Genomic DNA, 22283 nt, shown 5'->3' with positions numbered 1-22283 from the left:
ACAGTGCCTCTGACAACAAGAGGCATACATCTTATTACAGACATGGAGATCAGTGCACTGCCACAAGTCCAACACTTAGCCCAACACTGCAATCAGGAGATTGCAGCGTAAGTGGTATCTATAATGCTGCAGCCACAACACGTTTAAAACAAAAGGGAACAAAGCATGCAAGACAAACCTGCCTAGGATAGTGGCAGCTCAGTAATCTCTGATCAAACAGAACATCTACCTGCTCAACAAAAATTTCTAGGATAATGGTTTCACACTTCAAAGAGTTTCCTCTTAGGTACTTCTGGAGCATGATTAAACATTCAATGCCTAACTTTTTTTTTTCATCTGCATTGTTACTGCAACCTCCTTCTTCATTCCAGCTGTAGAGTTTTCCAGTTTTCAGTACTTTAACCTCTCTAGTTCTGCTTACTGGTTCATGAACCAGTAACTTCGAAATTACCTTTATCACAGAGTCAACTGGCAATCTCTGTTTCCCTAGATGAAGTTGCTATCTTCCCCTTTCCTAAAAACAGCTTTTTATATTACTACTCAAGAAATCTTTGTAAAGACAAGATGTACAAAAACTATTTATCACTGTCATAGCTTTTCAATGAAGAGGCTTAATGAGGCACATAGGAATATGAAGGATTTCTTCAAAAGGAACAAATTATACAGTTTTTGCCTCTATCTTTAAAACCTTTCTCATCCCTGGTATCTCAGCATCTGTTGGAAATTCATCATTCTCAGAACGGAATCTGCACAGAATTCTCCAGCATTTCACAGCAGGAGATTTTTTTGGGCAAATCTGCTAAGCTGTAGATACGGATGTGTAGTTTTGGTGCTCACAAATCTCCTGGTGATATTCATTTAGAGAGTACTTTCAAATGCATAAACGACAGCCCACTGCTAACCACTGCTTGCACCTTTTTTATACTTCTGCAAACTATACCATTCAGATATGTTGAGCACTGAAAATTATCATGTGTCCAAAGGAAACACATCGTAGTAATGTCCAAGAGCCTTACTGTGGACTGTGCTAGGTGCTGCATGCACAGAACCAAAAGATCGACTCCATCCCAAAGACCTTTCAGTTATGTTCTGTGATCTGAACTGCATTTTTCATTTAATTCACTGTCATTCCTCAACCTTGGATAAATTCTAAAAAAAAGTGAAACAGAAATATGAAGATGAACTAAACAGGTATTATATAACTTAATGTGATCACACTGTCATCTGTGTATCACTCTCATACAAACACCCACATATACGGAGAGTAAAAAATGCTATTATCTCGATATATTCTTAAAATAACAAACCCGATTGAGCTTCCATAGTGGCTTGTTTTACCACACATTTCTTACAGCTCCAAAAGAAACAAAGCTGTATACGCATCAACTAATAAACTTAGTTTTATTATATGGTACTTGTGAGTGCATACACTCACATTAAATAAGTGCTGAGCAGCATGGCTCCCACTAAAGTCAATAAAAGTTGCAGATGGTTCAACTACTTCTAAAAACCGGCAACTACAATCGGGCAGGACAAAATTCTGCATACCTTATTTCTTGTGACTTCTCTTCAGGAAAATAATTAACACTGTGCTACCCAGGTGGCATGGTTATGTATTATTGTTCATACCCATGCTTTGTAGCCTGCTTCATTGAATTAAATAGCATTACCAAAATTGCAATGGTTTTTACAGTGCAAGTAATACTTTGGTCCTTTAATAATACTTTCTACAGGACTGATTATACAGAATTTGACCAGTATTAAGGGGAGAGGAACCAGAAAACTATCAACCTCAACAAGTTACATAGGAGCCTATCATTTCATTGTGCATCTGTGATGCACAAAAATGTCACCACAGACATATATAGAGCATATAATACTCACCGGGCTCCTAAGTGCTTTCTGAAGCTGCCTGTGTTCCAGTTAAATACTAGAAAGAAAATGTAGCAGTGCTGAAAGATAAGCAGTATATGATTCACATGATGCTCAAAACAAATTGCATCCAAGGGGAAAATCTGAGACTAGAAAGATATGCAGTTTTCACAGATGGACTACTCACAGGGAAAAACTGTCATTTAGGTTCCATGTAGGTACATGCCAATTTAAGTTTTTTTTTCTCCCCTAAACCATTTGAGAAGGTGTGTGGAGAATAGACAAATATAATAACAGGAAGTGTCAACACAGATCCTCAAGATCAGTGAAGAGTAGATTAGAATAGTGGACACTACAATGCTAGATTTCTTCTACATCACTCTGTATCTGGGAGGTAGAAGAAATCACTTCAAGAAACGTATGGGTACAGAGGAATGAAAGATACTGAAAGGCCAACTGAAGAAATGCAAAGGAAGGCTAACAGAAAGGCTAAGGTACGGAACAAAGAGGAGAAACAACATGATTAGTTTCACAAGAAATTATCTGCAGTATAGCGAGGAATCTGTACCCCCACCTAAGGCTGGGCTAGAGTGACAAAGGCAAATTCTTTGGGTTCCCCGCTATTGATCGTCTTCTGATAGTTTCACTCTAAATCAAATCAGCTTCAAAACATATTTTAAAGTAGTCTGAAATTAGTGGTATAATAGTTATATTTTTACTTCTAACTAAACTAATCACTTCTAGTACTAAAGGTCTCCACTTTAAAATATCAATGTTAATTTAACCTTTTGGACCTGATTCATTGTTTTGTTAAGACTGAATTCCTAAAATGGTAAATTCTCCTAGTGAAAAGCTGCAATAACTATGAACTATATCAGACACCCATGTGTCAAAAAGAATTCCATTTTTTATGATTTGAACTGTTAAGCAAGTTAAACAAAAGGAGTAGCTTTTTTACAAAGATCAACTAAAAGTTTGGTTTCCTAGAGCAAAGTATCTTCCTAAAAGTGAAAAATAAGAGCTAATGGGCTATCTTTTGCTCTCATGACATTGGTGTAGTCCGTTTTTTCACAAATGACAAAAGAATAGAAAGACAGTTAAAGTAGGGCAGACACTCTTATGTTGATCTAAAGCTGCCTTATAACTGTTTAGCTTACAACCTAGGGGCATGGACAAGCCCTATAATTAACTAATGATGAATAATATTTCTTCCATACAGAAGATTCTTCCTCCCTTCCTTAATCCTAAATTTGCCAAGTGGCTTTTTATATTATTTATATATGTATAAATTTAAATTTATATATTAAAACCTTTATATTTCATGTATCTGAACCTATATTTCATGTCTATGAACATTATATGATTAGATTTTTGCTTGTAAGAATATTTTCCAAAAAGAAAACACTAAACTGTTGTAGAAGGTATTTATACAAAAATATGTATTAGAAATATTCTGGAAGCATAATCTGCAAATATAAGTGATGTTGGATTTTTTTTCAGAGTACAACTTATATAAAAAAAAGATGAAAATTATATTGAAAACACCAAATGATGCCATTTATTCAATCATGAGTAGACAAAGCATGATGATATGCGGTAAATTAAACCGATGAAGAAGAAAAATAGAAAGTATTCTGAGACATATATATTTAGCTAAAATGTCTGAAATGGATAGCGTCTCGAATATTACTTTTTCTCAAAGTCTTAATGTGCCAATCATCTCTGTACATTATTTTTTAATTACTTCTAATTTTAGAATTTTTAATGAGGGCACACACACATGAATCAAAGTACATAACACCCCAAATAAACACCATGAGGTTTTTATCTCAATATCTAATCTATCTCACTACAGGTTACATGAGACCTCTGATAGTTTTTTTCTCCCTAATCATAAAGGGATGCCAATTCCATAAGGTTATATCACTCTACCACTTACTCTATGATCTTTCTGAAAGAAGATATCAATACCAGTTTTTGAATTTTTCTCAACATGGAGTCTACTATGCTAAAATAAAGACTATGAATCAGTAAGTCATATTATTCCTACAAAGGCGAGGCCTCATCATGAGCAGGTGCAAATAATTAAAACGTCAGCTTATGTAAAAGCAACAAGAAACCCAACAGTCATACAGGAAAGTAGGATATAATGACTTTTTCTTGAAGAAACATTGTTCATCTTATATAAAATTAGCATCACGGAAATATATGCATAATATATAGCTGCTATAAATGAACAGAGAAATAGGACACTGCAACAGCTACATAGGAATAGAAACAAAAATAAACGATTTTATGTATTTTCACAAATGTAAATGAGAATACAGTCTGTCCTTGACTTCACAATTAAATAACAGAAAAAGGGGGGGGGGGGAGGGGGGAAGAAGAGGGCAGAATTCTCCTGATTTAAAAATGTAACTTAAATCAGCAACCATCCTTCAAATGCTTGCTCTGATGAAATATAAAGCTGCGAGTCGGAAAAGTCTATTATTTTTCTATTTTCATTTAAATATAAAAAACTGCATCAAAATCTTTAAACTGGAACATTCAATGCAAGAAACATCTTTCCCCTTATTAAATCCGTTGGATCGGCCTGTGGTATTTTCAATAATGATTTATTATTTTAGTCTTCTCTGGCAGCAGCAAAGAATGTTGTTGACATTCCTTTAAATGTTTAGCCTAAATTATTGCTAAACTGCTCGAGTCTGGTAATCTAATAAACCAAGAATTTGTTCAGCAGAAACACTAATACTTCCTTAAAATGTTGTCACTTTTTTAAACCTAACTACCATAAAGATGATATTTTAACCGCTTTGAAAAACATAGCAACAGTATATTAATTTGCTTTTTCACTGACAATAGAAGAATTGCATTACATTGACCCCACTAGCTGCAACAAAATCTCTGTTGTTTTTTTTTTTTGGGTGAAATTATCATTTAGCAAATGACACAGCTGATTATTTTGGTTTATAACATATGTAGGTGTATCTTATAAAAACAGAGCTCTCTCAATGACCACCTAAAACACCTTTCTGGATCTAAGACATGAAGGCAAACTGTGGTTGCAGCCATCTTTCAGCTGTATTCAAAATCTACTGAAACCAATGGAAAAGCTCCCATTAGTTTCAATTAGTTTTAAATCAGGTTCCCAAACACTGAGGTCAGAGGGTAGCTGCCCCAGCATTTGAGAACTATATAATATAGGAAGTAACGTATAATAGTGTTTCTAGTATAGATGGTCTTTAGCTAGTACTTCATTAATCTATACTGTTACACAGAAATAGTGATTGTTAACAATGAATGACTGTCACAGAATTTGGGTTTGCATTTTTTAAGAGGTATGACATAAAACAAGAGTTTGTTTTTAAAAATGTGAGCACAGGGCATGCTCAAAAAGAGACTGGATTCATTTCACGATCTTCTAACACCAGCAGATTTCAGCAAGGACATTTGGAAACCCAAACAGATCAAATGCACAGAGATCAATGCGTCCGCACCTCTGACCATCTTTGCTCATACAAGGTCTCCTGATTTTGAAGAAAAGGGCAGTGAAAGTAAATTCACTACATTCTTCTTTAAAATAAGTTCTGCAGAAAACGTGTCATATGCACAGGGTGCCAGCGCAATGAAAAAGCCATTGCCAAAGGTAACTGTATTCAGTATGCCTAGAAAGGCAGCATAAAATTTCATGGGAAAAAAAGTGCTTGACAGTACTTACAAACAGTGAAATATGTGTAAAAATAATGTTTAAAAAATCCACTCTTTGCCTTGAGCTTGCATTTGACTGCTCCGTTATTTAGATAGTAGATGTGACCTTATTTTACTAATATAAAGAAATTTATATTTACCAATATAAAGAATGGTGTACATTAAGTAGGAATGTACACCAAAACCAATGCCAGGCAGCACAAGGCATGTATGACATCAAGGATCTTTCCCTTTTACTGAATTACTATATGCTGTACCAGGTTTTATCTCTATTTTTATATCCTTCAGATTACACAGAAAAGCCTCTGACTTAAATATATGAGGAATTCAACTCATACTAGACACTTAATTCCAGGGCCAAGGCCTTGGACTAGTGAGAAACAAACAAAACTACTGACATGAAAGTATAATTTAATGCAGTGCTTAACGCAGGAGCAGTCCTCCCGGAAAAACCTGCCGGAGAAAGGGAGAAGTCATAGTCAGAAGAGACAAACTAACATGAAATCAAATGGTTCACAAACATAATTGTCATACTAGCATAAAGTAGGTTTTCAGACTGCATGAATTAAATAAAAACAGGTAGTAAAGAGAAAATAAATACAAAGCTACTGTTCAAGAAACAGAAGGAGCACATGGTAAGCAATGTATAGTCAGGAGCGAGTGCCGACAGAAGAAGCATGAAGAGATAAGAATAGTATTTTCTAAAACAAGGTCACTGCAGAAAAGGTTTCAGATTGCAGTCTGTGTTTATAGCCTTTGGTGTCAAGCTGTCCAAGAACAGATCCAGAAAGACTGACTTTGTAAAAGTAAATTTTCTCTGTCATCGTTTTTCTCACCCGAGATGCTATTCTGTCAAGGCCTATAAACTTCACTGTAGATATATTATGCTAGTAAGACATGAAATACTGTATATAGCTACAAGGAAAATAGCGTGCTTGTATCAAATATAGCTTCCTGTTCACTGATGCAAGATCTACGGAGCATTTTCTCTAGATAAATTGGTTTGGAACGACATTAATTTAAAATTATATTCCCAGTCGGAGGCTGACTATGCAGACAACAGACATGTAAGCAATTCAAACATTGCTGTGAATAACTGTACTTATAGTGAGCCTTCCTCGCACAAATGTTTCAGTGGTGGATATATAATTAATACAAAAGCAGCACACTTATCTACATTTTGCACCTGAGGTAACTCAGTCAACAAGTTTTAAACTTTTTCAGAGTTTTCCATAACTCTCATTTTCCACAGCACTGCATGGGTACTGTGAGGGCTCAGTATCTCTTAAGATTTGTGCTAGGGAAAACAATAGTTCCGAAGCACTCTCTAATTCTTACTGGTTAATCTATTTTCTCTGAGATGCTGCTGCTCAACTTCTAAGAAAGCTAGTGTCTAGTATTCAGAGTACTCAGAGGTAGCTAACTGCCTAGCTTGATTTTCAAACTCAGTCAGGTACCTAATCCTCACCAAAAATCACATGAGATAAGTGTAAAATTGCTTTTCAAAGACAGCTGAAAAGCTGTCTCCATTTCTAGGTCCATTGACAACCTCATCGCACAAGCATTTTTTCCCTGTAATACATGCTTCTGTGCATCTGTGTGTTTAGGGTATTTTTGCAAGGTTTCATACTCTATTTTGCAATGTGAGGATTTTTGCTGGAAAGAAAATTAAGTTCGCCTTGAGAGAGTCCTCTTATGCCTTCCTACAGGAATTGTGCCTTCCTGTAGGAATTGGAAATTTCAAGGCATGTTAAGGAATGCACACACACAGTTCTTACACCAATGAAGCGAAACATTTGTACTTATATGTGACATCTTCATGTGTTATATATGAACAAGTTTTACACGAATACATAGCCTCATTTCCTATTAATGTTTATAGAGATATACACAACTCTAGACAAGTAGTAGCATTCAAAATTCCTTTCAAATCACTGCAGATTCTCTTTGTTACGGGTTCTTCTGTTTGTAATGCTTCTGTATTTGGCTGGCCCTTCTCAGCATTTCGCTGAGTGGAGGTACTAGGCAAGAGTCCTGTTTTTGCCTCTTTCTAGCCCCATCTCCACCATTTAAGGTCCACTGCTTTCTCAAAGCTGCTGCTTTAGCATATGCTATACCTGTAGGTATCTGAGTTACTGCCAAATGGCAGATGCCGATATTGTTCCACAGTTAATAATCTGCCTGCAGCTTCAGCTCCAGCTGATGCCTTGGGGTCGAAAGCAGGGTTTTCAAAGTATGTGTTGCCCTGTTTTCATATCTAGTGCTTTCACATTCAAGATGCTCTGAGCATACCTAAGCCAAAAGGTGACCAGCTGTCCAGACGTATACAGTGGAAGAGATGGGTGCTTGTCTTTCCCTGTCAGCTGTTCTGACAGGGAGACTTGAACTTCTCCAGCACGTGAGATATGGGAGTTCAGGATCTCTCTGAATCATACTGGGGAGACATATCTCCATTCTGCATGTGTATCTACCACTTTTTTCACATCTCTCTCTTGTTCACACATTCATGGAAGTGATTTAGACATAGGCCTTTAACTCCAGGAGAGTTCATGGCTGGGAATCTCAAAAGAAAGCACCTGCTTGCTTAAAGACTGTCCTAGACCCACCACTGTTCTTGATGTTACTGTCTTGGCTAGCAAGACAGTTGCTTCTCCACACAGCTGATATCTGTGGCGACTCTGTGTTGCCCAGTTCTTCCCTATAAAATTGCTTGTGAGAATACTGGCGCTGAAGACTCATAGGCACTGAAATGCTCAAATACCTTTAAAGGTGTAGGCCCGAGCAAGCCTGCTTTCTTTTTGTCTCAGCAAGAGGCCTTTTAAATACTTTCATGGGACTGATGTAATTTGTCACAAAAGAACAGAACAGTAAGCTCTGAAAGCATTCAAAATTTTAAAGGCCTATTAAAGAGACTCCTTTAGGAGAAAGATCTCTTAAACTCTCCAAAGTACAAAACCCATTAGCTCTGAAATTCTTGATAACGCTTCTTTTAGTGGATGCAAAAAGTTTACACAGTTTCAAGTAAACTGCACAAGTGCTTGCAAGAAAGATCCATTGAGGATTACTAGACTGAAAAAACGTATCAGATTCACAAAATCTCATGTTGAAAATAGTCAGCACCTGTGAGAATAAGCAGGGGAAGTATCACATATGCTTGCTTTATTTTTGCTCTTTCTGAGTCATTTGTTTACGGCCACTGTTCTTTTGCTTGCATGCTTTTAATAAGACACTTTGAACAATTAAAAGTGCAGTCCTTGTTTATATACAGTGGTTGTCCCTTCTCTACATGCTGTCAAGAGGATACAGAAGCAACAGAAGGGATCTTAGAAGGCATACAAGGTGTGGACAATCTCCATTCCAAATAAGTCGAAGCTCTTAGGGCTAACGGGGTTCCACTTCCAGGAGATTTGGACTTATGTCCACTAGTATCTCACAGCTTGTTGTTAAGGGCACTAATGCTTACTTACTTGCAGCTCCGTATGAAATCCTAAACTACCAGCATTGGAAAGAAGAGGTCCTTGCTGGGTTGCTGACTTAATTAACTCTTTTCTATTAGGTGCTTGGTTCTCATCACACATATCATTGAGCACAGCTGCACAACTTAAAGATGGAGGTTTCAGTAAGTACCAAGGCACTTAAGAGTTAGGCTTAAAACATGCCAGGTTTCTGTGAACATAGATCTCTGTCTCAGTTTCTCACCTTTACAAATGGAACACTGATGTTGCCTTAACACATGGAGGTATTAAAAGACTGAATAAGGTCGTCAGAATACAAATACTATAATGAACTGTAAGGCTTACAAGGAGCTGAGAGATAAACAGAAAACCTGTAGTATCTATTCAAAACTTGGAAGAGTTTGCTAGTGGCCATACAAGACACTCACCTTGAAACTAGAAAAAGAGAGACACAATAGTATGAACCTACTGAAGGATACATATCTGCTCAGTATCTTTGTTTTCAGGTAAACTGCTAGCCAGGCTGTCTCCACTGCTTAGTTCTGCAGTGTAATATGATCTGAAATGTACACTATAGTACTGCAGAGATGCCAGATTTAATTTATATGCTTGAATTAAGTGCACTTAGGATGCAAAGCTGAAGCCAAATGTGGATTTACATTTAAAAGTAACCAAGGGAGACTAAAGCAGGAATTTTATACTTTTGCAATGGAAGATAGAAAGGTTGACAACTGTCATGCTTACTTGCATGACAGCCATCCCCACAATGCAGCAGGCATAACATACAAAATCCTGGTAAAAAGGCCTACACTAAACTCTTTGCAGAAATTCCTTCGTAAAGGCGCCTCACTCCTTCCTACGGAAATAATTATTTCTGTAGAAAATCCTAGGAGAACTGAAAAATATGATGCGACCAAAGGCTCAGAAGGTGAAAAATATTCAAGGCAAACATGTCAAAGGGGTCAAGGACCCCTAACTCCTTGAAGGTTTAAAGTAGGAAACTGAAGGAGGGAGGGTGTAGCTATAAGCCTGTACTCTTGAAGTTATATCAACTTCTGCAATTAGAAGTCACCCAGATAGATGATTTCCAAATCATGCTGGATTCAAACTGTTCAGGACTTTGTAAACTTGGATCAATCTCTTCAAATAAGGCAGCAACAACTTCCCACAGTGACCAAAGTTTCCAAGTGATTGCAGTGCATTACTCAAGATACCATGTACTATACTAATCTACTCAAGAGGCGACAGAGGCACAGAAAACTCTGTAAGGCCTGCATCTGAAAGGAAAGGTTGCAAACTCTTGGGCAAACACAAACGATAAAAGCATTCCTGGCGGCTGTTGCTATCTAAGCATTCTGAAACCGCCAAGGACATCTTCAGAATGGCACGATATCATCTTCAGAAACTCCATTCTCATTATCTATTTTGTTTGTGCAGTGCTTGTTTTGTCCCTCAACAACCTAGTGTGACCCTTTTTACAGCCAATGGAAGTTAAACATACTCTCAGGCAAGAATAAAATGGAAATCAACTCCTTACAAAACAATTGCACACAGGCTTTGATTTGACAGCCAAACCTGAATCCAGTGACATTTTTGGATAAATTTCATACTGTAAATCTAAGTAAGAACAAAAAATTGCAATTGTCAATGTGTTGGAAATGGACTGGACACATCTTAAAAATAACAAAACCACAAACAAAACCTAAATACTTCTATAGACAGCGATGAGAACAATCAACAAAAATCCAGGATAAAAGCTGAACTGATTTGAGACAATGTAAGTCTGCGATCATGCCCCCATATTTCACAAGGGCAACACAAGACGCCACACTGCTCAAACCTAACCCAAAGCCATACATATGTCCCTCTTCGTCCCAAAGCCTGAATTTTACAATAAATCTGTATCCTTAGCTTGCCTTCTTCTCCTTAGTATGCACAAATGAAGTAGCCTCAAGACTTCATTCAGTGCTCTCTACAAAATCCATAAGCACTCAGTCACTGACAAAGCATTAATATCTTTCTAGTGTTGTTCTCACTGTATCTGTTTTCTGAGCATCCCCATCCACGGCATACAACATCCTGGAAAAAAAAAAGTTCATGAGAGAAGCTCCAGAAATACACAGCCAGTGCTTACTACATAGTTAATGATGTTGTCCCAGGTGATTATTTTGCGCCTTCTGATGTGTCCTTTTCCTTCAGCCAAGTCAAGATACAAGCTTAACTCTGAAAGGAAAATCAGTCAAATTCTGTCTACAGTTCCAACAGTGTAAACCTGGAGCAATCCCACTGTGCAATTCCCAATGTTACAGCAATACAAAAACAGTATTTTAGTCCAAGAGCACAGTGAAATGTGATTCATAGCTAAAGTCAGGAGACTCTACTAACACAGAAAGATTACGTTTTGGATTAGCAGCGTTGCCCCAATAGCACACAAGGAAAACAAATGCAAGATAACTTAAGGAGGAATAATTTGAATATCCTCTAAACATTGCTAAATTCTAAAGTAATCCCAACAAAAAACCTTGCTGTCATTGGTGAACAACACACTATTCAGCATCTATTAAAAACAATAAGGAAAATTAAGAAATATTTAAGAACAGAGTTAAAAAAATTATACCTCAAATATAAAGCTATGTTAAATGTAATGCTCTCCTCTAGTATAACATGTTCAGTTCATACTGTATTGAGAATTATATAAGAATCAAGTGGGATTAGAAGTGCATAATAAGGATTTAGAGATATTTTTATGCATGATAAGAAATTGTTAAGACTGGAATTGTGCACAGATAGCAGAGTGTAGGACAGAGATCTGTTGACACACAACTTATCCAGCAGCAGTACAGTAATACATTGCAAACCACAGCTTTCCCATAAAAATATTTCAGGTTAATTAAAAGCAAATAGTGCCCCACAATTCAGCATTTTTTTTTTGATAAAAAGTATTAATGTAACACATCCAGTCTACACAATGATTTGTGAGATGGCTTAGCAAAAATATCAGTACAAACAGCCAAGATTAAAAAACACTCTTAAATACGGCAGATTTAGAAGATTTCTATTGTGAGGCTAACACAACTCCCAGCGCCTAATTAGACTCTCCAGGTAGTGTTCAAGGACAGAGAACATCTACCAAATGTCTTTACAGGGAAACAATCCTGAAGTAGTTACAAACAAGCTACAAAAGCCAAGACACTAGAAGAAAAGATGTGCTACAAGAGTACCAAACGGTGAGACAGAACACTCCCAAACAGAAAATGGCTAGAAAACAGCCAAAATAGTCATTTGCACTATGATTCCAACACACACTGGAATAATACCTTGCAGCTACTAACAGCAGCTCTTAGTCCAAGAGGAGGCTCGGGTGTATAGACAAAATCAAGGGAGATAGTATTAATTTCCCTGTTTCTTGAAGACATCCTAGATACTTTTGAAAGCACTTTTGTGCAAGCAAGCGGTATTTATACTTAGACTCAGGTAAATGACAGTGATCTCCTACAGCTCCAACTAACAGATCCATCTCACCTCTGCAGAAAGTTTTGAGAACAAAAAAGCAGCCAGCCACGTGAACAGAAAGTGCATGGAATTCAGGGATAGCAACCGCTTACAGGGACTTGCCCCTGACATCGTCACTTCTGGCTTTTATTGACTATCTTAAAGTCTTCATTTCAAACTATGTAGCTTTTATTAGCATTTTTCTTCTTTATTTAACATTAGGATGTACAACAGCTATGAGAAGCCTTTTGTAGCAACTGTGTCAGGGGGCTGGAACTAGGGTTAAGAGTACAAATAACATGTTCATACAAGACATAATATGGTTGAAGCCTTTACATGCTACCACAAAATAAATTTTAATTAGCAGTGCTACTTTGTGATATACTTTTATTACAGTTAATGCTTAATCTTGTATATTCTTTGCTAACTAGTCTTGCTAATTTTGATTGCTTCCTTTGCTTATAATAATAACCCAACTTTGATGTCCTAATTACATACTCCAGTGGTTTCTAGGCCTTTGGGGAGTAAAAGAGAAGGACACAGCTGCATCACATGACAAAAACTCTCTTCACCATCCCTCTTAAATCACTAGTGTCAGCTCAGAAACGCACCAGAAAGATGTTCACTGCTTTTGTCATCCTTAGACTCTCACTAGTCAGAGGCAGTGAACAAAGGGTTCTCAAATAATGGTAACGCAATGAACAAGCGGCCTGCAGCTTTCACGCCAGTGGGAAAATTCTGACCTTTCCTAAGCCAAACCAGGAGACCTCTGTGTCTAATATATGGCAAACATCAGTTTAAACCTTTATGAACAGCTTCTTGTTGCCTTTTAGTACAGAAAAGATTTTCAGAACAATGGCGACAGATGAGCCCCTAATTCTCACTTTCTCTTGGAAAATCTCTCTTGAAATAATGTCACTGGAATCTACAGTTAAATATTCCTTTTCCTTACTTGTATTGGATATATCTTTTGCATTTCATACCAGCTATCCCATAGATTTAATTTGCTTAAAACTCCTAATGTAATTTTTTCTGCTATGAAACACATTAGCATTTGATGTTTACTCAGGATGGCTGTTCTAATGGGTTTTTTTTAAGCTGCCCTTTTGGCTTATTCTTTTATAAATTTACAGCTTATTCAGAATCATGCTGCTCCTTTAATCTCTTGCTGGACCTGCTGTTCTCTTCATGGTACTATGTTATTTGTTGAGCTACATTAAAATGACTTGGAAACTGAGAAACAGGATTAAATCCTTGTTCTTAATCTTTAAGACTGTAACAAAGCCTAATGACAAATTGGACGGAATTCAGAGAAGAGTGAAAATGACTGAGGTGCTCAAGGCGGTACATATTTAATCGCTTTCAGAAGGCCGTGGCTAACTAAAGTGGGTGTAACTAATGTTAAATAACCTTTGGTGAGTATCTGAGAATTACAGGGTTAGATTCACAGTAGTGTGGGAGATAATTTTTTATTACAACGAAAAGAGATGGAGCACAATGAAAGGAATATTTATACTAAATAATAATCATGAAGTATTTTAAAATGGTAAATCTTAAGTTCTGAAAACATCAAACAGGAACATTTTAGACTGGTAGAAAATACTGTGCAAGGGATTACATGACATTGGTAGAGAGAAGGACATTACTTCATGAACTATTGTATTGTGGCTTTTTATAGTTTTATGAGACTATTCTCCTTTTTTGTACAACTGTAAGACAATTTTCATGAACGTGTGAGTCACTTCTATGAAAAGGTGCAAGCAATAGCGAGGTCAGGAGCTTCTTAGATATAGTCCTAAATTTGCTTATCTATAAGGTTCTAAATGAAATTCTGTTTTTCAGAATACAGAAACATCATAATTTGATTTTTACAGAAACTTCCTAATCCTGTCCCAAGATGGTTTTCACTGAGAAAACAGGCAATAGTGTCCAAAGGGTTCTACTGCTAGCATGCTAATCTATTTACAAAATTTGGTCAGCTATTGTCGTGTCCAGCCAGGGAGCTGAGTTCTTTGGTGAAGGTGGCACTATGGGTATCACACACACCGCAACACAGGAAAAGGTCCTTTGGGAGTGACACGAGGGAAGGTAGGAATATTCTCATTACTAGATGAAAAGGGACCTCAGCCTCCTTGCAACCAAATGCAATCACACTAAAAATTATGTTTAACTTTCCACTCAACCAAAAACACTTAGCAGATAACCATTGAAGGTTGAGGCCAAATGGAAATGTTCAGAAAGTGAAAAGCAATATAGTATTAGATTTTATAGATAAAACTCTCCTTGATATAGTAGGTTCATAAGAGGTCCTAAAACAATAGACTAGAATCAAGAGACTTAACAGATGGACAGGAAGCGTCCTTCCGGGCTTACAGAAGAGCTTTGTGGCAACCTCTTAAGCCGGTTTAAAAGTGTCCAGTATTTCCAGCTGAATACATCACATATCTTCTGCCAGAGGCCGGAGAATGCCATGTGCTATGACCTCTCTCCTAGCACACTGTAGCTAATCATACAGCATGTCCATGCTTCTAGGAAGTTTTGAGTTTATTACACCTGCATAGACCAATTCCTGCGCATGGGCACAGAGCCTGCCTGAAGGTGCTCTATGTCTGTAATTGCACAGTTTGGGACAGAGAGCAGCAGGGCACCAGTGATGCTCCTTGAGTAATTCATGCAGCGTGCTTCTGGCTGTTCTTTTCCCTAAGCATCCTTCAGGCTCCAGCACAGAGTTACCTGTGATAGATGCAAATTGTTCAAGTGGAGGCAGCTTGCTCCTGAAACCATTTTTTCCTGGAGGACCCTCAGCTCCATGCCTGTCATGTATTTGATGGACCTATGGGATGTCACCTAGCAAAGAGAGCACACAAGAGTGGGCAACTGCCGTCAACTCTTCACCCAGCCTGCAGTCTGTCCTTAAGGTGCTCTAAGGAAAAGGCATGGCCCAAGCAGCTCACTGACTACGAACTGCCTTGCTCCACTGACTGGAAATCAGCAGTCAGTGCTCACCGTAAGATATTGGACATACCATTGATACGATGGCAATCGTACAAGTTCTTCAATTAAAATCTGTGTTTAAAGAGCCATCTGTAAAACCACAAAGCTGGGATTTCTCCATGGTACCTAAAGAAAGCGACACTTCAAAGCCCAGTGGGAAATGAAGGTCACACATTCTACGCACCTCCAAAAACCTCAGCCTAAACAACCAGGTTGTTTACCTCAGAAACAGGCTCTCCCACTTAACCATGTAACAACCAAGACTGAGGATGCCTTAAGCTAACAACTCTTCGTACAGGATAGATTGGAGGAAAGATTCTTCATTTCAGGGAAGAATTCTTAATTCTGGAATCTGTTTTGCCATTAATCTACCAGAACTTCACTGACTATCAAACCACGCTGCGACATGTTTCTTATACACTGAAAGAAAGGAAAATTTCAACAACTGTGGGTTGGGGAGAAGGAGGGCATCTTCTATTTAAAACCCTATCACAGTTTTTGCTTATTTTGTTTGGTAATTCTTTTAAAGACATGCTGTGGATTCTAGAAAGAAATATTTTAGTACAAACAAATAAATGGGACAGTGCCACTTTGCCGTATCTCCTACTCTACCCCCACCTTTTTCTTGCTTTACAGGAACACCAACGCAGAGGGAGCTTGACTTCTTGGCAGTTAATGACCAAGGCAAAAGGTCACCTACAAGAACTTAGCTTCCAGGAAATGCACAGTTTAGCAGTTATTACTAATTGATGCTGAAGAAAGATCAGATTCCAAGCACCCAGACACTCTATTTCTTCTTATTGGTCAGTGTGTTAATTGCTGCTCTATCTTCCGCTGCAGAAGAACAGCACCAGCCACTGAAGAAACTAGAGTGCCCAGCTTCTGAAACAGTCACATGCATTGACCCAACTTTCCCAAATGATATTTCCAAGGCCTTTTTGTGCTGATGTTTAAAAAACACGTGAGAATTGTGATTTTTCTTTGCTGCCCCTGATTATACAACTAATCAATTTCTCACTAAATGCAACAGCAATTTTAATATCGGCTGCAGCAGGAGCGGAAACATGGAGCTATATTTGGCATTATAAGATGTTCTGCTGGTCACAGGGTCATGGAGTTTGGAATCCAGAAGAAGCTGTAACCCCATCAAGTTACTCTCATGCTCTCGGGTTTATCTGAAAGAAGCTTGTGCTGTTTTTCAAAGAGGTTCTCTGTGGATATATTTAACCAGATCCTGGGAAAATCCTTGTTGTGCTAAAATTAGGAGTCCATGACCATAAATGACAAAAGTCTCAAACTAGGTAAAAGTATAATCGGCAAAGTCAGTCTTTAGACTAGATCATCAGTCTTTATCCAACAATACACTGCCATCGTGTGGTTCAAAGCATCAGCAACTCCCAGGATGTTTTCATTGATCATTTATAGTTTTAATTTCTATTATTCTAGCAATGCATCAACTTTCTGTTTTCACAATATTTATTAAGAACTACGTTCAAAAAAAAAGGAAACAAAGAACAGGATAAAATGAACTGTACTCTGATTGCTTTGCTTTAATATCAGACTGGTTCTAATGCAGACCACTGCCACCCTCCTTCCTTTTTTTTTTTTTTTAATTAATCCATACAAAATGAGTTCTTGGAATAACTATATTGTTTTAACCCAGATGTTCTGTTGAGATATCCTATGCACACCTATCAACACAGAATTTACCCATTCTGCTTATCTCCGCACTATAGCCTTACTGTTCTTATTGGAAATAAAATTTAAAAAAACCTTAAATATCCCACAGGCTAATCAGAATTAGTTCAAAAATTGTCTAGCTGTGGCTAGACGTAATTTTAAAGTGACTGTATCTAAGTATTACCATATTCACTGTGTGTTTATGCACATAACTTTATTGGATCTCATGTTCACAGTTGTTTCTTTGACTTGAGAAAGAGCAGATGGCTTCCTAAATATACCCCCAATCCTTTACCTTCTAACAGCACCTTGCTGTCTTAACTCTAAGTGTTCAGCTGTGGGTCCCAGCAGTCCAACCCACTGAAAGTCTCCCATGGGCTTCTGCGGTCTGTGCTAGAGCTCTGGTCTTAAACAGAGTTGCACTGGAAAAGGTGAGCTCACGTAGATACTAGCCGTGAAGGATCTTAAATTTTAGGGGAAAGGAATGTAAACAATTTTTAGTGCACCCACTGACTGATCTTTCAACAGACAGAAGAGTGAGACTATGTCTAGTCTCCTCCAGTCTATTACAGCAAAAAAAAAAAAAAAAAAAAAAAACCAACCTATGATGAGAGTGACCATAACATCCACATGGGGCGAGCCGCTTCCTCCCTTTGAAACACTCATGCAGGGTGCTGGCCAATCCACTTAATCCACTTACATGCAGCTGACAAAAAGTCACTCACTGTTTCTTTTCCTTCTCTAGAATCTTCTTTCTAATAGCTAATCCTTTTAAAAAAATTCCATCTGGCTTCATAGCCCTAGGAAGTCAATGCTGGTGAAGAAACTCGGAGTTGTAGCACTTTATCCAGGATGGTCCTTTTTAGGAATCTGACTTTAACATGGTAAGCTGTCACAGGTATAGGTTCAGAGCTGTAACTGCAAAGTGAACAACTCCAATGGCATACTTTAAAAGATTTTTTTATTAATTTTAACCACAAGGATTGCAGCGGCTTCTCTAAGGGATACTGAGCCTACTACTTTCAAATAAGCAACAACTTGCTTGGAGAAGAGGGCATTTAAAGCTCATAGTAGGCATTTGCTATCATATGTCCATGGGAAAAAAATCTTACTGACCCAGTCATCAGTTCAGTTACATTATGTCCCAGCATGCAGTAGTAAATATTTTTCTGATCTAACGTTCACAGAAAATCAAATCTGCTTTTCTTTTCAACTGTATCTTCTGGCAATGAGTTTTATAAGTTTTTATTTACATATATGTATGTATGTTTTTTTTATAGGTGTGTGTACGTGTGTGTGTGTGTATATCATAGATATATAAATAAAACTTATATTGCCTTTATATATTCAGCTTTTCAAGTTTATACTGTCATCCTTAGCTGTCATACTGGGAGGATCGGTGCACTGGAATATCCCACCGGTTGTTCAATATGTTATGCAACATATACGCTACTATATCATTTTATATTATCTCCTACAAAATACAGAATTTACAATAATTAGGATTATAAGAAAGCCTTTCCAAGTTCCTCATCCTGCTCATCACCTTTCTGTGGATGTTTCTCTTTCTGTATCACTTTTTGCATGACGTACACGCAACTTGACACAGTAATCCAGATGAGGGCGTGCTATTGCTTCGTATAATGACCTAGTATACTGGAACTGAATCCAGTTATCTGTGAGGAGGGGAGAGCAAGGAACTAGGACACTGCACAACAGCGGAAGATCAACAGTGCATGTATCACATGAACGGAACAAGAGATAGTTCAATAAACTAAGCTAAGACGCCCTGCCTCCACCTTATTTTGGGTAGATCTGAGCGCTCAGTACAATTTATCTTCAGAATACAGCTGTCCACCTGGACCTCTGGGCTCCCTGGAATCTCTTTACTTATGGGTGCTCTAACTCCGCGTGCAGCCTGTTCCCTAAGTCCTGCCTCCCCGGCACACCAGCAGTCTTTCACCTGCTCTTCTCCAAACCTGTCTAAGGAAATTGTCCTAGAGGTTTCCTAAGATTTTGGGGAACTTGTTATCACTTCAGTCATATGAAAGCAGCATAAGATTTTGACCCTAGTCAATTATCTGAGCTGCTACACATTGGGAAATGTGAATTTAGGTTAACTCACTACAAACCCATGTTTGCTATGGGACCTGAGCCAATTTTTGCTGGAGAGCAGTCCCCATATCCCTTATGAAAAAGAATATTCAAAATTAGACCCCAGGCACTCATGACATCATTAAAAACAGCTCTTCTGCAAACAGACACCCTAATGAAAAAGAAAATGCATCCTAACATATTATGAAATTTTAGGGATAATGAACCAACATAAAAATCTTGCCAAGGGATCCGGAAAATTTTGTTCTAAGAGAAATGCCTGTAGGCTCAGCATCTTTTGAAGAAGCTATGAAAATCATTTTACTAATTCTGTATCTGGGGAAACCCTTAATAAATCATTCATGAAAGAAATCCTGCCTCTGCAGAAGAGTTCTCTTTTAATCCACACCTCTTATTGCAAGGAATTGTTTTATTAAGTTTAACATCTTTTGTATAATCAAACAGTATTTTTTAAAAGGGAAAAGACTTGACATTAAAAAATATTTTACTAACTGCTGGGAGGAGCATGTGTTTGTTTAAAATGAAACAAAACAATTTCAAATCACTCATTGGTTGAAATAAAAAAATACTACAGAAAAAGTGCATTTCAAGAAAATTACAATGCATGAATGTTGCAATATTTTAAGTATAAACTGTTTGTTATATTATTTGTTACATAACAATATTATATGGACTTAAGTATTTGAGGTATTTTTAATTTTTTAATTCTATTACTTTTCAATTACTTCTTCATGTAGTAAGTATTTTATTATCTGAAAGCCTGAAGAACAAACATCTGGGATAACTTTCATGTCTTTTACTACTTCTGCGCTGTATTACTGAAGTCAGTGAGAGCTTTGCCATTGACTTCGAGTAAGAACTGAATTTTATAGCTCTAGTCAAAGGGAAAGATCTCAGATCATCTTGATGAAAGATAGACATCTTGAATGAATTGTTAAACACAAGTTTTGACAATTTCTGGTCAAATGAATATCTTGAGGCAGTTATCAAAAGAGTAGACAGTATCACAGTCAGCTGCCCTAAAAATATACACTTCTACATCTTCAAGGGTTTTTAAACATGGATTTCCTGTCTTAATCTTTGAAATGTTACTGGGCATTGTTAAATAGTTATGACGTTTCATTCCAGAAGACCTGCATTTCAACAGCGGAGATACTGATCTTGTATCTGCAACACTGTTTGCAAAGTGCTTTGGGTTCCTTTCAGATGAAATAAACCATGGATTTAAGATGATCAAGCTGACTGATAGAACACATGATAGGGCCAGCATATGCTGTTTTATTTGACCAATGAAAATCATCATTCTTTCTACAATATTCAGCTGGTTCTGCAATTTTTCTCTCAACAGGAGACAAAATGTTAGGTTACAGAACCCTTAAAAAATTCCCTGCTGGATCTCACAGAATCTGCAAGTCCCACCCCGCGGGGAATGCCACTTTCCGGCAGTCCCTACACATTCCCTGAAAGAGTTCAAATTCTTTACACCAATTGAACGCATTTCTCGTCTCGTTTGAATGGCAGACTGAATGGAGACACTTGAGAGTTCTTGGTTGCAGACATTCTAATTGATCTCTTGGCTGCAGTATACTGTAATTTGTATGGAAATATGCATTTCTCTGTGTAGGCTGTCCTGCAGTGGACTAAGCATAGTCATGTCACCTAACAAGAGCACTTTATGAACCATAATTTTCTCTGTTCAAATTATATCTCTCAACTTAGGAGGTACATGAAGAACCTTTCCATATACACACACACAGGAGAGAACCTGTCAAAACACGTAGCTTTGATAACATTGACTCAAAACCTGAACACTTAACAACAGTTCCCTATGAAATAAAGGAGAAAGAGGCTAAAAATCTCGTTTTCCTAGACTGATGTGGTCTCCATACTATCCGTAAGACAAATTTAGCTGGGGAGCTTACAGTGCAATTCTCATTAGGCTGGTAAGTTACGCAGGCAGAAACAGACTTCTAAGGATTGTTCTGCAAAAAGGGGGAACTGGCAGCACACAAAGCACTTCCCTTCCCACTCCCTGTGCTCTGGGACCTGGTGAATCCCCAGCTGTGCTATAAAGCAGAGCTGTCAAGTCTCATGCACTGACTCATTCTTTTGTATCACACTCTTGTCACTGCCAGCCTTGCACATTTTATATAGCAGTAGCATGGCTTCTCTCTCACTTTTGGATTCCACACATCAGATGCAGGTGGTCAGTCTGATCTGTGATTATCTGACCAGCTGCATCTAATGTGAGGGTCAAGGAGCAAAAGAAAGGTCATGGTTCTGCACTGCAGCTGGGGAGTGTGCTGTTTAGCAGGGCTCTGTGCTGACAGGAGCCCTGCTAGAAGGCATGTTCCCCTCCTAAGGCCATGCACTGGAGGCTTTCAGCTCTCCAATGACTGAACGTATGCTTATCACCTAACCTTGCACAGAAACATGGAATCTCACATGTTTGAACAGTAGAGGCTTAAGAGGTCTGTATTACAGGTTTAGCTTTCTCATAAGATTTCTGCAAGAGAAAACAACAGGATGAGACCTCAGAGATCTGGCTGGTATTTCTTCAAAAAAGCTTTTTCGACCTGACCTTCTCCCTTGTGCTATTGTTGGTCAACTCAGCCACAGATAAAACTACCTGAATTCTGGTTTGCAATAAGGGCAATAAGGAAGTGCCTACAGTGAAGGTAACACTTGTGAGCTGACTCATGCCTACTTTGGGGTCTCTTTTTGGCAACCAAAAACTGTATTTCCTAAATACATGTTTGTATGCAGTTACTTAAAATGAAAAGATGAGTGTGCCATTGCTGAGGTTTTAAATGCCATTCACACAAGAACGCACTATAAACATTTCAGGCAAGGCCACTGACTGGCATAGTAAAAGCCTTAAGGCTGCAATTATTTATCAGTTGTGATTTTCTAGATTCTTCCACGTTTCATTCCTCTCCCCAAGTTCATCCTTCCCCCTGCATTTCA

Source organism: Struthio camelus, chromosome 7, assembly GCF_040807025.1.
Source record: "Struthio camelus isolate bStrCam1 chromosome 7, bStrCam1.hap1, whole genome shotgun sequence".
Taxonomy (NCBI): Eukaryota; Metazoa; Chordata; class Aves; order Struthioniformes; family Struthionidae; genus Struthio; species Struthio camelus.
The sequence above is the reverse complement of the archived record's forward strand: the minus strand, read 5'-3'. Positions refer to the sequence as shown.